Below are 13,588 nucleotides of genomic sequence, written 5' to 3' on the forward strand. Positions count from 1 at the left end.
ACCATCACACAATTACTGTTTACGCAATTCAAAAACTGACCATTATAAAATTGCGATCTGGGTCAGGTGGGCATGCTCTATTGCCAACAATACAATCTTACAAGTTAGGCACTGGGACCTAAAAGACACCCACCATGAGCGCCCATTAAATGTGCCCAGGAAGAGGCAAACAAACGAAAAACCCACACCAAACTTAAAGACAGGAAGCAAACCAAAAGTGAAACAAAACAGGGAAGATCAGATAAAGTAATTGTTTGTCTAGAACTCAAATAGGGAGCGCTAACTAAAGGTGTTAAATCCTCCATGTCCCTCAAGACCACTGGCGCACTGGGCCAGAGACTCTCAAATATCACCTGGGCCAGTACAGGTGAAACATCTTTATACTAACAAGACCACCTTTATACTAACCAGCGCAGGTGTAACACATACTGACTAACGAGGTGACACCAATCTGTGCGCCCCACGTGCTAATGTCCAACCTCGAAATATGAATGGAAAAACCAAAGCCTGTAACACTTTCCACCTTATGACAACAAATATACCCTATATTTTTGTTGGGCAAGTTTGATCACAAGCAACAGCGAATGACTTCCATTTCAAAACATGATCAATTGAAATGTGTCGCTACTTAAATGCTTTGCCTTATCCCATATAAACATTATGTCTACTGGCTGTCAACAATTAAAGGCCAGACAGAACGGACACCTTCATCACCTTTATTTTATCTTACAATATTTTTTATAATTTCCTTATTTTTCCCCTTTTCTATAGTTGCCTAAAACGCACACGTTTTGAGAAAAGGTTCAAATCATGTTCGTTCCTCTAACTCTCATCCACTTGGAATGAGCGCAACCAGCGCAACCAGCTCCAAAACAGCAACAGTCAAAATAAATTGAAAGCCAGGACTACACACGACTTCAGCGAAAGAGTCTGCGGTTCATGGAGCTCGTCTTTTGCAGGAAAACAAGAGGGTTTCGATCGGTATAGACCACCAGAGATATAGAGACTGATACATAAACCTCAACGTGCTGAAGAGCCAGTACCAAAGTGAGCGTCTCCTCGATAATCGAGTAGTGTTTTTGATATGAGGCCAATTTCTTTAGAAAGTACAACACAGGGTGCTCAACATTGTTATCGTCATTCTGTAGGAGCACAGACTCTGATCCTACATCGCTAGCATTGGTGTACAAAGCAAACGGACAAAGCAGCTAGCACCGGTGCAGAGACCATAAGGGTCTTAACATTTTATAACCTAAACGGAAGACGAAGGTAGGAAAACAAACCATCAGGAGTGACAAAAGCTCTTTGGCTCGCTCAGTTAGAGGGACTGGCCAAAATCCCTTCACCAGATCGAACTTGCTAACATATTTAGAACCGCCAACACAGTCGTCCACTCTAGGCAAAGGGTACAAGTTCGATTTAGTGACGGCATTGAGCTTCCGAAAATCTGATCAAAACAGAAACCCATCCACCTCAGGTAGTAATATACAAGGTGAACTCCACGGACTGTTGCCACGTTGCGCAATGCCGTGCTCGAGCATGAATTTCACCTCACTGTGCAATTTATATCATGAAGAAAAGAATGTGGGGAAAAATGTGAAAATGGTCTCTTCATAATTATGTGAGGATCAGTGTTAATCTTTTTGGTATCTCAAATACATGCAATAGGACAGTGTGATCATTAGCAAAGACACCACTTGACAAGTGCTTGGGGGCTATTTGTCAGAATAAGGTCAATCAGCGAGAAGTTTGCTGGATTTTTTACATGAATCCGTGTGGGTTTTGCAATCAGTTGAGTCAGGTTAAAGTCAAGACAAATATTCTTAAAATGGTCTGAGGCAGGGGTAAGCCAATCTGAGTTATAATCCCCTAAAACGACATATTCAGATGAGAGAAAAGGTTTTAAATACTCTGAAATAGTACCAACAACGTCTGCCAGTGCAGTGAGCGGGCTGTAAATCCCTGCAACAGATAAATGTGTATTTTGGCTAATGGCCACATCTATAACCAAAAGCTAACATTTTTCGGGGATAGTGATATTTAGAGAACATGATGCCCCTAGTTGATTTCACTTGTACTGTACAGCCACTCCTCCCCCCTTTTAAATCTGTCACACAAGAAGATGTGTATGGCTAGTCTCGCAACATTAATCTCCCTCACAGCTTCTCAACCACAACTTCACTTCTAACATACTTCACAACTACGTGACTTGAAAGTGGACATACCAGCAAAAAGGCTTGTAAAAAGTGAACAAACCGGTCACAGTGGCCATATATTAAAATAGAGTCTAATTAGTTCTGGGAATTATAATTATGTAACTTTGTTCAGAGTGATTTGCGCAACATTCCCCATGCCTTATTATGTCTCACTGTGAGGTTCAGCAAATTGGATTTCCAACGCTTCACTTCTCCTTCCAGAATGTGGTGGAGTTCGTATATCAAATGGCACCACTTTAGGGTAAGGTGCTAATGTCCACAGCCAACCCCCGGAGGGCAGACACTTGAGACAATGAGGGATTCCACCCCTGCATTGCATTCAATCTAGCTGCTCACAGGCAGGGCCATTTCTAGCATTTTAGGGGCCCTAAGCAAGATTTGCCCCCCCCCCCCCCCCCCCCCTCCCCCAGATCTGATTTGATATCTGAGTGAGAGTGACTAACAAAATCAATGAAAAGGCACTGTTCACAGAGAGCTCCCATAGGACTTGACCGCTTCAGAACCAGACTGATTGTAGGTTTGAGTGACGGTATCAAGTCTTACTACTTGTGATTGAGGGAGAGAATAATGATATCTTAGTAGCAAATCATCAGATGTAACTTAATTAACTCAGAACCCTCTGATACTTTGTTAAGGAATCATTTGACATTATTGGTTATACACAATTTATACACCCAATCTGATTCTGTACCTCTTTACACTGAATGGTTAACACTCTTACACTGAAGATGGAAGACTGAAACGATGGTATATTGCTAAACATGCTGTATTTAGTGATACAGCATATTTAGCAGGGGCTGCTATTGTTTCAGGCTGCCATATCATTTATTACCCTGATGACTACAGTACATCCCCACTGGGCACAGGCGTCAACATCTAGTTTTGATTTACATTTGGTTGAGTTGTCAATTAATGTGAATTTAACGTGAAATCAACCAAAAAAATGCAATTGTGTTTCCTCAATGGCGTTAACACATTCACTGCACCCCAGATGACATCACAATACATTTTAACATGACACAATCCCCTTAATGTTCTTACCTAATGAGCCGGAAGACCAAAGCTAAATTCTCACTTAGTTATTTTCCATACAAGAGGACCCAGTGAATATACAAGCAGGCCCCACGAAACATGTGGTAAATGAAAATCAGGAGAGTGGAAAAACAAGCTGCCCTATGGGTGTGAGTGTTTGTTTGTTTGTTTGTTTGTTTGTTTGTTTGTGTGTGTGTGTGTGTGTGTGTGTGTGTGTGTGTGTGTGTGTGTGTGTGTGTGTGTGTGTGTGTGTGTGTGTGTGTGACCCCTTGCATCGGGAGACATGGTTCACAACTCTGTCACGAAAAGGTGACCTTCTGTACACATACCCGGTGAACAAACGTTGATGCTGGAAGGAGCATCACTCACTGTCTGCCTCTGTCACACACACTATTGCAGGGATGAATTGTGTCAGTCAGAAACAATGTTTCCAACTGCCTCAGGATACTTCCACCGAACAACAACAATAACAACTAAAACGACAATGGCATCATCGCTGGGTACCTGTCTTTGGCATAATACTAATTACAGGCTTAAAGCAGCCCAGAGGGAGAGAAACGTATCAAGACATGAACAGAAAAAGAACACCATGTTGTTACCGCCGGCCTACACCATCTCAACAGGATAAAACGGAAACTCTGACTCATGCATAGGATAGGGGGCCAACGAGGCTCTGTGATGTGTGTTTGTATAGTGTATTGACAAATAAGCACGACAACCCATTTGTGCACACGAGCACCTTCTGGTAGGATAAGAGAGACGAATATCTAAATGTTGAAGTGACCTTCGGTGACCTCTTTATATGGGAGGTCATTGTTATAGTATCATAGTATGATACCCAGGGCAGAGGAAGCCACATTGCTCAAGCATACTCATTAGAAACATGCACACACATGCTCATTGAACGTATTTACATGAAATGTGCACACACAAACACACACACACAAAGACAGAGAGTTGGAATCAATAGTTTTTTTAACCTGTATCAAAGGGCTCACGTGTGGAACCGTGTATATTGTGCTTGGAGAGGTAGAGACTAATCAAAAGGAGAGCCACTGTGGCTTCTCTCAGCATTAGGTCTGTCTTTAATGTGATTTAACACAAGCCGACGGCTGTTATCACAACCGCATGGGATCGGATGACGTCAGGACCGTCTCCCTGTCTCGTGTAGTAATCCTCGCACATGGACATTGGTCTTTTCACATCAGCAAGCGCTCTCTTTCTCTCTCACTCTATTTCTCAATGAAATTCAATAAATGCTTTATTGGCATGAATGGGTGGTTGCCACTGTTGCCAAAGAAATGTACTGTATATGAGGAATTACAGTGCCTTGCGAAAGTATTCGGCCCCCTTGAACTTTGCGACCTTTTACCACATTTCAGGCTTCAAACATAAAGATATAAAACTGTATTTTTTTGTGAAGAATCAACAACAAGTGGGACACAATCATGAAGTGGAACGACATTTATTGGCTATTTCAAACTTTTTTAACAAATCAAAAACTGAAAAATTGGGCGTGCAAAATTATTCAGCCCCCTTAAGTTAATACTTTGCAGCGCCACCTTTTGCTGCGATTACAGCTGTAAGTCGCTTGGGGTATGTCTCTATCAGTTTTGCACATCGAGAGACAGACATTTTTTCCCATTCCTCCTTGCAAAACCGCTCGAGCTCAGTGAGGTTTGATGGAGAGCATTTGTGAACAGCAGTTTTCAGTTCTTTCCACAGATTCTCGATTGGATTCAGGTCTGACTTGGCCATTCTAACACCTGGATATGTTTATTTTTGAACCATTCCATTGTAGATTTTGCTTTATGTTTTGGATCATTGTCTTGTTGGAAGACAAATCTCCGTCCCAGTCTCAGGTCTTTTGCAGACTCCATCAGGTTTTCTTCCAGAATGGTCCTGTATTTGGCTCCATCCATCTTCCCATCAATTTTAACCATCTTCCCTGTCCCTGCTGAAGAAAAGCAGGCCCAAACCATGATGCTGCCACCACCATGTGTGACAGTGGGGATGGTGTGTTCAGCTGTGTTGCTTTTACGCCAAACATAACGTTTTGCATTGTTGCCAAAAAGTTCAATTTTGGTTTCATCTGACCAGAGCACCTTCTTCCACATGTTTGGTGTGTCTCCCAGGTGGCTTGTGGCAAACTTTAAACGACACTTTTTATGGATATCTTTAAGAAATGGCTTTCTTCTTGCCACTCTTCCATAAAGGCCAGATTTGTGCAATATACGACTGATTGTTGTCCTATGGGCAGAGTCTCCCACCTCAGCTGTAGATCTCTGCAGTTCATCCAGAGTGATCATGGGCCTCTTGGCTGCATCTCTGATCAGTCTTCTCCTTGTATGAGCTGAAAGTTTAGAGGGACGGCCAGGTCTTGGTAGATTTGCAGTGGTCTGATACTCCTTCCATTTCAATATTATCGCTTGCACAGTGCTCCTTGGGATGTTTAAAGCTTGGGAAATCTTTTTGTATCCAAATCCAGCTTTAAACTTCTTAACAACAGTATCTCGGACCTGCCTGGTGTGTTCCTTGTTCTTCATGATGCTCTCTGCGCTTTTAACGGACATCTGAGACTATCACAGTGCAGGTGCATTTATACGGAGACTTGATTACACACAGGTGGATTGTATTTATCATCATTAGTCATTTAGGTCAACATTGGATCATTCAGAGATCCTCACTGAACTTCTGGAGAGAGTTTGCTGCACTGAAAGTAAAGGGGCTGAATAATTTTGCACGCCCAATTTTTCAGTTTTTGATTTGTTAAAAAAGTTTGAAATATCCAATAAATGTCGTTCCACTTCATGATTGTGTCCCACTTGTTGTTGATTCTTCACAAAAAAATACAGTTTTATATCTTTATGTTTGAAGCCTGAAATGTGGCAAAAGGTCGCAAAGTTCAAGGGGGCCGAATACTTTCGCAAGGCACTGTATATAAATTAACAATATGTTTGAGTAACCATATTAATATACACTGAGTGTACAAAATATTAGGAACCCCTTCATAATATTGAGTTGCACCCCCCTTTGCCCTAGGAAAAGCCTAAATTCATCGGGGCATGGACTCTATAAGGTTAAAAAAAACATTCCACAGGGATGCTAGCCCTTGTTGACTCCAATGCTTCCCACAGTTGTGTCAAGTTGGCTGGATGTCTTTTGGGTGGTGGACCATTCTTGATACAGACAGGAAACTGTAGAGTGTGAAAAACCCAGCAGTGTTGCAGTTCTTGACGCACTCAAATCAGTGCGCCTGGCACCTACTACCATACCCTCTGAATGGCACACATACACAATCCATGTTTAGCCCCGGTCTGCTAACTGCTAGCTTGTTTAACCCCGGCCTACTAACTGTTAGCTTGTTAGCACAGGCCTGCTAACTGTCTGAATCTCCGCGTCCCCAGCCAGCCCATCCACTCACTGGACCCATATTTACTTTCAATCTCTTTTCGATTTTTAATTCGATTATACCTTCCGGTAACCTGCCTCACCCAATGTGACACGGAATCACTATTATTTTTAATTTTTAGAACACATTCAAGAACCTCCAGAAGCCAACCAGCTAACTAGCTACAAGCTATTTAGTCATTGTTAGCCACTGCTAGCGGCTTTTACCTTCTGCACAGCCAGCCAGTTTTTTTAGCCTGGATAATACTCGCCAGTCTAGCTTCCCTGTCCCATCCACCGCTGCCTCCTGGACACTGTGATCACTTGGCTACATAGCTGATGCCTGCTGGACTGTCCATTAATCACGGTACTCCATTCTGTTTGTTTATGTTTTATCTGTCCGCCCCAGCCACACTCAGGCTCTGTGTGTAGTTAATCCGACTCTCTCTGCCTAGTCAACGCCATTTTACCTGCTGCTGTTGTGCTAGCTGATTAGCTGTTGTTGTCTCACCTACTGGTTTAGCTAGCTCTCCCAATCAACACCTGTGATTACTGTATGCCTCGCTGTATGTCTCTCTCAAATGTCAATATGCCTTGTATACTGTTGTTCAGGTTAGTTATCATTGTTTTAGTTTACAATGGAGCCCCTAGTTCCACTCTTCATACCCCTGATACCTCCTTTGTCCCACCTCCCACACATGCGGTGACCTCACCCATTACAACCAGCATGTCCAGAGATACAACCTCTCTTATCATCACCCAGTGCCTGGGCTTACCTCCGCTGTACCCGCACCCCACCATACCCCTGTCTGCGCATTATGCCCTGAATAAATTCTACCATGCCCAGAAATCTGCTCCTTTTATTCTTTGTCCCCAACGCTCTAGGCGACCAGTTTTGATAGCCTTTAGCCGCACCCTCATACTACTCCTCTGTTCCGCGGGTGATGTGGAGGTAAACCCAGGCCCTGCATGTCCCCAGGCACCCTCATTTGTTGACTTCTGTGATCGAAAAAGCCTTGGTTTCATGCATGTCAACATCAGAAGCCTCCTCCCTAAGTTTGTTTTACTCACTGCTTTAGCACACTCTGCTAACCCTGATGTCCTTGCCGTGTCTGAATCTTGGCTCAGGAAGGCCACCAAAAATTCGGAGATTTCCATACCCAACTATAACATTTTCCGTCAAGATAGAACTGCCAAAGGGGGAGGAGTTGCAGTCTACTGCAGAGATAGCCTGCAAAGTAATGTCATACTTTCCAGGTCCATACCCAAACAGTTCGAACTACTAATTTGAAAAATTACTCTCTCCAAAAATAAGTCTCTCACTGTTGCCGCCTGCTACCGACCACCCTCAGCTCCCAGCTGTGCCCTGGACACCATTTGTGAATTGATTGCCCCCCATCTAGCTTCAGAGTTTGTTCTGTTAGGTGACCTAAACTGGGATATGCTTAACACCCCGGCAGTCCTACAATCTAAGCTAGATGCCCTCAATCTCACACAAATCATCAAGGAACCCACCAGGTACAACCCTAAATCTGTAAACAAAGGCACCCTCATAGACGTCATCCTGACCAACTGGCCCTCCAAATACACCTCCGCTGTCTTCAACCAGGATCTCAGCGATCACTGCCTCATTGCCTGTATCCGCTACGGATCCGCAGTCAAACGACCACCCCTCATCACTTTCAAACGCTCCCTAAAACACTTCTGTGAGCAGGCCTTTCTAATCGACCTGGCCCGGGCATCCTGGAAGGACATTGACCTCATCCCGTCAGTTGAGGATGCCTGGTCATTCTTTAAAAGTAACTTCCTCACCATTTTAGATAAGCATGCTCTGTTAAAAAAATGCAGAAGTAAGAACAGATATAGCCCTTGGTTCACTCCAGACCTGACTACCCTTGACCAGCACAAAATCATCCTGTGGCGGACTGCAATAGCATCGAATAGTCCCCGCGATATGCAACTGTTCAGGGAAGTCAGGATCCAATACACGCAGTCAGTCAGGAAAGCAAAGGCCAGCTTCTTCAGGCAGAAATTTGCATCCTGTAGCTCTAACTCCAAAAAGTTCTGGGACACTGTGAAGTCCATGGAGAACAAGATCACCTCCTCCCAGCTGCCCACTGCACTGAGGCTAGGTAACACGGTCACCACCGATAAATCCATGATTATCAAAAACTTCAACAAGCATTTCTCAACGGCTGGCCATGCCTTCCTCCTGGCTACTCCAACATCGGCCAACAGCTCCGCCACCCCCGCAGCTACTCGCCCAAGCCTCTCCAGGTTCTCCTTTACCCAAATCCAGATAGCAGATGTTCTGAAAGAGCTTAAAAACCTGGACCCGTACAAATCAGCTGGGCTTGACAATCTGGACCCTCTATTTCTGAAACTATCTGCCGCAATTGTCGCAACCCCTATTATCAGCCTGTTCAACCTCTCTTTCATATCGTCTGAGATCCCCAAGACACCCTGGACCCAAACTGTTACAGACCTATATCCATCTTGCCCTGCCTATCTAAGGTCTTCGAAAGCCAAGTCAACAAATAGGTCACTGACCATCTCGAATCCCACCGTACCTTCTCTGCTGTGCAATCTGGTTTCCGAGCCGGTCACGGGTACACCTCAGCCACGCTTAAGGTACTAAACGATATCATAACCGCCATCGATAAAAGACAGTACTGTGCAGCCGTCTTCATCGACCTTGCCAAGGCTTTCGACTCTGTCAATCACCATATTCTTATCGGCAGACTCAGTAGCCTCGGTTTTTCTGATGACTGCCTTGCCTGGTTCACCAACTACTTTGCAGACAGAGTTCAGCGTGTCAAATCGGAGGGCATGCTGTCCGGTCCTCTGGCAGTCTCTATGGGGGTGCCACAGGGTTCAATTCTCGGGCCGACTCTTTTCTCGGTATATATCAATGATGTTGCTCTTGCTGCGGGCGATTCCCTGATCCGCCTCTACGCAGACGACACCATTCTGTATACTTCCGGCCCGTCCTTGGACACTGTGCTATCTAACCTCCAAACGAGCTTCAATGCCATACAACACTACTTCCGTGGCCTCCAACTGCTCTTAAACGCTAGTAAAACCAAATGCATGCTTTTCAACCGTTCGCTGCCTGCACCCGCACGCCCGACTAGCATCACCACCCTGGATGGTTCCGACTTGAATATGTGGACATCTATAAGTACCTAGGTGTCTGGCTAGACTGTAAACTCTCCTTCCAGACTCATATCAAACATCTCCAATCTAAAATCAAATCTAGAGTCTGCTTTCTATTCCGCAACAAAGCCTCCTTCACTCAAGCCGCCAAACTTACCCTAGTAAAACTGACTATCCTACCGATCCTTGACTTCGGCGATGTCATCTACAAAATAGCTTCCAACACTCTACTCAGCAAACTGGATGCAGTTTATCACAGTGCCATCCGTTTTGTTACTAAAGCACCTTATACCACCCACCACTGCGACCTGTATGCTCTAGTCGGCTGGCCCTCGCTACATATTCGTAGCCAGACCCACTGACTCCAGGTCATCTACAAGTCCATGCTAGGTAAAGCTCCGCCTTATCTCAGTTCACTGGTCACGATGGCAACACCCACCCGTAGCACACGCTCCAGCAGGTGTATCTCACTGATCATCCCTAAAGCCAACACCTCATTTGGCCGCCTTTCGTTCCAGTTCTCTGCTGCCTGTGACTGGAACGAATTGCAAAAATCACTGAAGTTGGAGACTTTTATCTCCCTCACCAACTTCAAACATCTGCTATCTGAGCAGCTAACCGATCGCTACAGCTGTACATAGTCTATCGGTAAATAGCCCACCCAATTTTACCTACCTCATCCCCATACTGTTTTTATTTATTTACTTTTCTGCTCTTTTGCACACCAATATCTCTACCTGTACATGACCATCTGATCATTTATCACTCCAGTGTTAATCTGCAAAATTGTAACTATTCGCCTACCTCCTCATACCTTTTGCACACAATGTATATAGACTCTCTTTTTCTACTGTGTTATTGACATGTTAATTGTTTACTCCATGTGTAACTCTGTCTTGTCTGTTCACACTGCTATGCTTTATCTTGGCCAGGTCGCAGTTGCAAATGAGAACTTGTTCTCAACTAGCCTACCTGGTTAAATAAAGGTGAAATAAAAAAACAAAACTGTCTCAAGGCTTAAAAATCTTTCTTTAACCTGTCTCCTCCCCTTTACACTGATTGATGTGGATTTAATAAGTGACATCAGTAAGGCACCATAGCTTTCACCTGGTCAGTCTGTCATGGAAAGAGCAGGTGTTCCTAATGTTCCTAGGCTCATGTGTATGACATGGTGGGGGATATCGTCTCTCTTATATGACAGGCCAGGACATAATCTGCAGCAAGATAAACTGTCTCTAGGTTTTCGCTTAACAAAATAAATCCTGCAATTCTTTCTTTTAAATTTCAGGAGATAAATACCTCTGGTAAATAAATAGATGATTACCCACCGTGCTTAAATAGTCTTCTCTGTCCTTCCGTGTATTTCCATGGCGTCCTGTCTCTATTGCCGGGATATGGTCTGTACATTGTTCATGTTTTCCTTTGTTTGAATTCTTTGAATCTGACAAGATGTTGTGCTAATTTGATATTTCTTTTTAGAATTTGGTAACATTGAACTTTGTCATTAAACTGAATTTTGTTTTGCCAATAATTAGTGTACTGTCTATTTGTTTGCATTTTGTTATTTGTGGTCAAATGGAAGAATTTAGTCAGTGCTCTTGGGCCAGTTGCTCTAAAGGGTCACTCTGGATTGCGATGTTCGCATAAGAAAGCCTTGTGATGATAATATTCAGTGTAACGTTCGTCTGAAGAAGTAGACCAAGGTGTAGCGTGGTAAGTGTTCATGATCTTCAATACTCAGAACACCAAACAAAAGAAATAACAAACGTCATGTTCTTCCAGCTTCACAGCGCTAACCAAAAAAAAAAACAAGATCCCACAAAATAGGTGGGAAAACAGGCTACCTAAGAATCAGAGACAACGATAGACAGCTGCCTGTGATTGGGAACCACACGCGGCCAAAACCAAAGAAACACAAAACATAGAATGCCCACCCCACATCACACCCTGACCTCACCAAATAGAGAAATAAACCAGGCGTGACACACAGTGTGTTAGGTGAGCCCAGAATTTGGTGGCTCTTTTCTCAATTTGGAGTGCTAGGGGGAATCTCCCAAATTATGCCCTATAAGCAAGGTTTGGGGCATTTCTGTGCACACCTAGAATATTATTTCAATATTCCAGGTGTAAAATTCCAGTGGGGCTTTTATCCCATGATGTGTATTTTAAATTGTAAAGGAGGCACCACATTCTAATTGGTGGGTTCAATTTATACAGGGTCTTTCTAATTGCAAAATATGCTGTGTGTGCTTCATTTGTTCAAGATTTTATAGCCATGCCAAACTGCCCAGATTAATTTATAGTGAGACCAAGGTAAGTATAGTTGGTGGTGTGTTTCAGGGTTGTTTCTCATAGGTTGATATGGTATCTACTTTCCTGAGATCTGTACTTTTTCTGAAAGATCGTTACTTTGTTTTTTTCCATGTTCTAGCAAGGCCAGGATTTGTTGTAGCAGCCCCTGTTCTGTTGGTGACAAAATTACAAAGTCATCAGCATATAAAATAAACTTTATTTGTCTTCCAGAGATGTAGATTTTTGTAATATGGTAGCCTGTAGATTTATATAAATGTTGATTAAGATTGGACTAATATTGAAACCTATTGAATTGTGTTCATTTGTTGTCAATTTTTTACACAACATTTGTTTTCCTTATAGATCACATTAATAAGATCCTAGACCTTGCCTCCTATACCACTTTGAAGGAGTTTTAAGAACCATGCCATATGGAATCAAAGCCCTTTTAAAGTCTATACAACAGGCACATATTTTTCCTTTGTGAGTTTGTTGCACCTGCTCTCGGACCAAAGTGTGGAGGGCATAAAAGTGATCTGTTGTTCAGTGTTTTGGGACGAATCCAATTGTACTTTTACTTCAGATGTTGTGTTCACTTAGGAAGGCCTGAATTCTGGCGTTCTTTAAGCTCCAGAAAACCTTCCCTAATTTACTACTAAAAGAGATGCCTTTATAGTTGTTAGGGTCAAACTTGTCAATTTTTTTTTAATATAGCTGTGATAAAGCCTTGGCTCCAGATCTCAGGAAAGTAGCCTACCCTCATCACTAAACAGCTTGAGAATTGCCTCTCTCAGCTTAGGGCTGCTGTGCTTCATTATTTCTGTTCGAATGCTGTCTGGCCCACAGGCTTTACCCCTCTTGTGGGCATTTATTTTCTCATTTAGTTGAGACAATGTAATGGGATTGTCCAGCTGGTTTTGATGGTATTTTACTGTTAATTCTTATTCTGATGTTTGGGTGGAATGCACAGGAAGTACTTCAGGCCTATATAATATGTGAACATTATACCAGAATAATACCAGAATATCTGTCTTTGAAATTATTCCTTTTTATCCTTTTTTCACTGTATCTCTGCTTTAGCAATCTCTCATGAAACCTTCCATCAATAGTGCTGAATTGGGCTCATCAAATAATAATGCGTGAGCGCCTGTTTTCAGACTAGCCTCCAAGTAAAGTATATAGGAGTTTGAATTGCCTTTCTCTTCTCTGCAGACAATGTAGCCTTGAATGTTTATGTGGCAAAAGGCATCTGAAAAGTGTGCTTACTGATGGTTGGCTGGGTTCGTGAAAAACAACAACGAAGCAATGATTATTCCTTCGAGATAGCTTCAAAGCGAGATCCAATCACCACTTCATAGGTTTTTGCTTTGTATTCAACACTTTACAAATAACCCTCGCTGGAGGAGTCTCAGCTCAGCTTGACATCAGCCTAGCTTGATGGCTATGTTTACAGATAAGTGCATTTCACTGGAAACCACGTTTACACATTAATGTCGCTATTG

The sequence above is a fragment of the Oncorhynchus mykiss genome, chromosome 20 (genome assembly GCF_013265735.2).
Source record: "Oncorhynchus mykiss isolate Arlee chromosome 20, USDA_OmykA_1.1, whole genome shotgun sequence".
Lineage (NCBI taxonomy): Eukaryota > Metazoa > Chordata > Actinopteri > Salmoniformes > Salmonidae > Oncorhynchus > Oncorhynchus mykiss.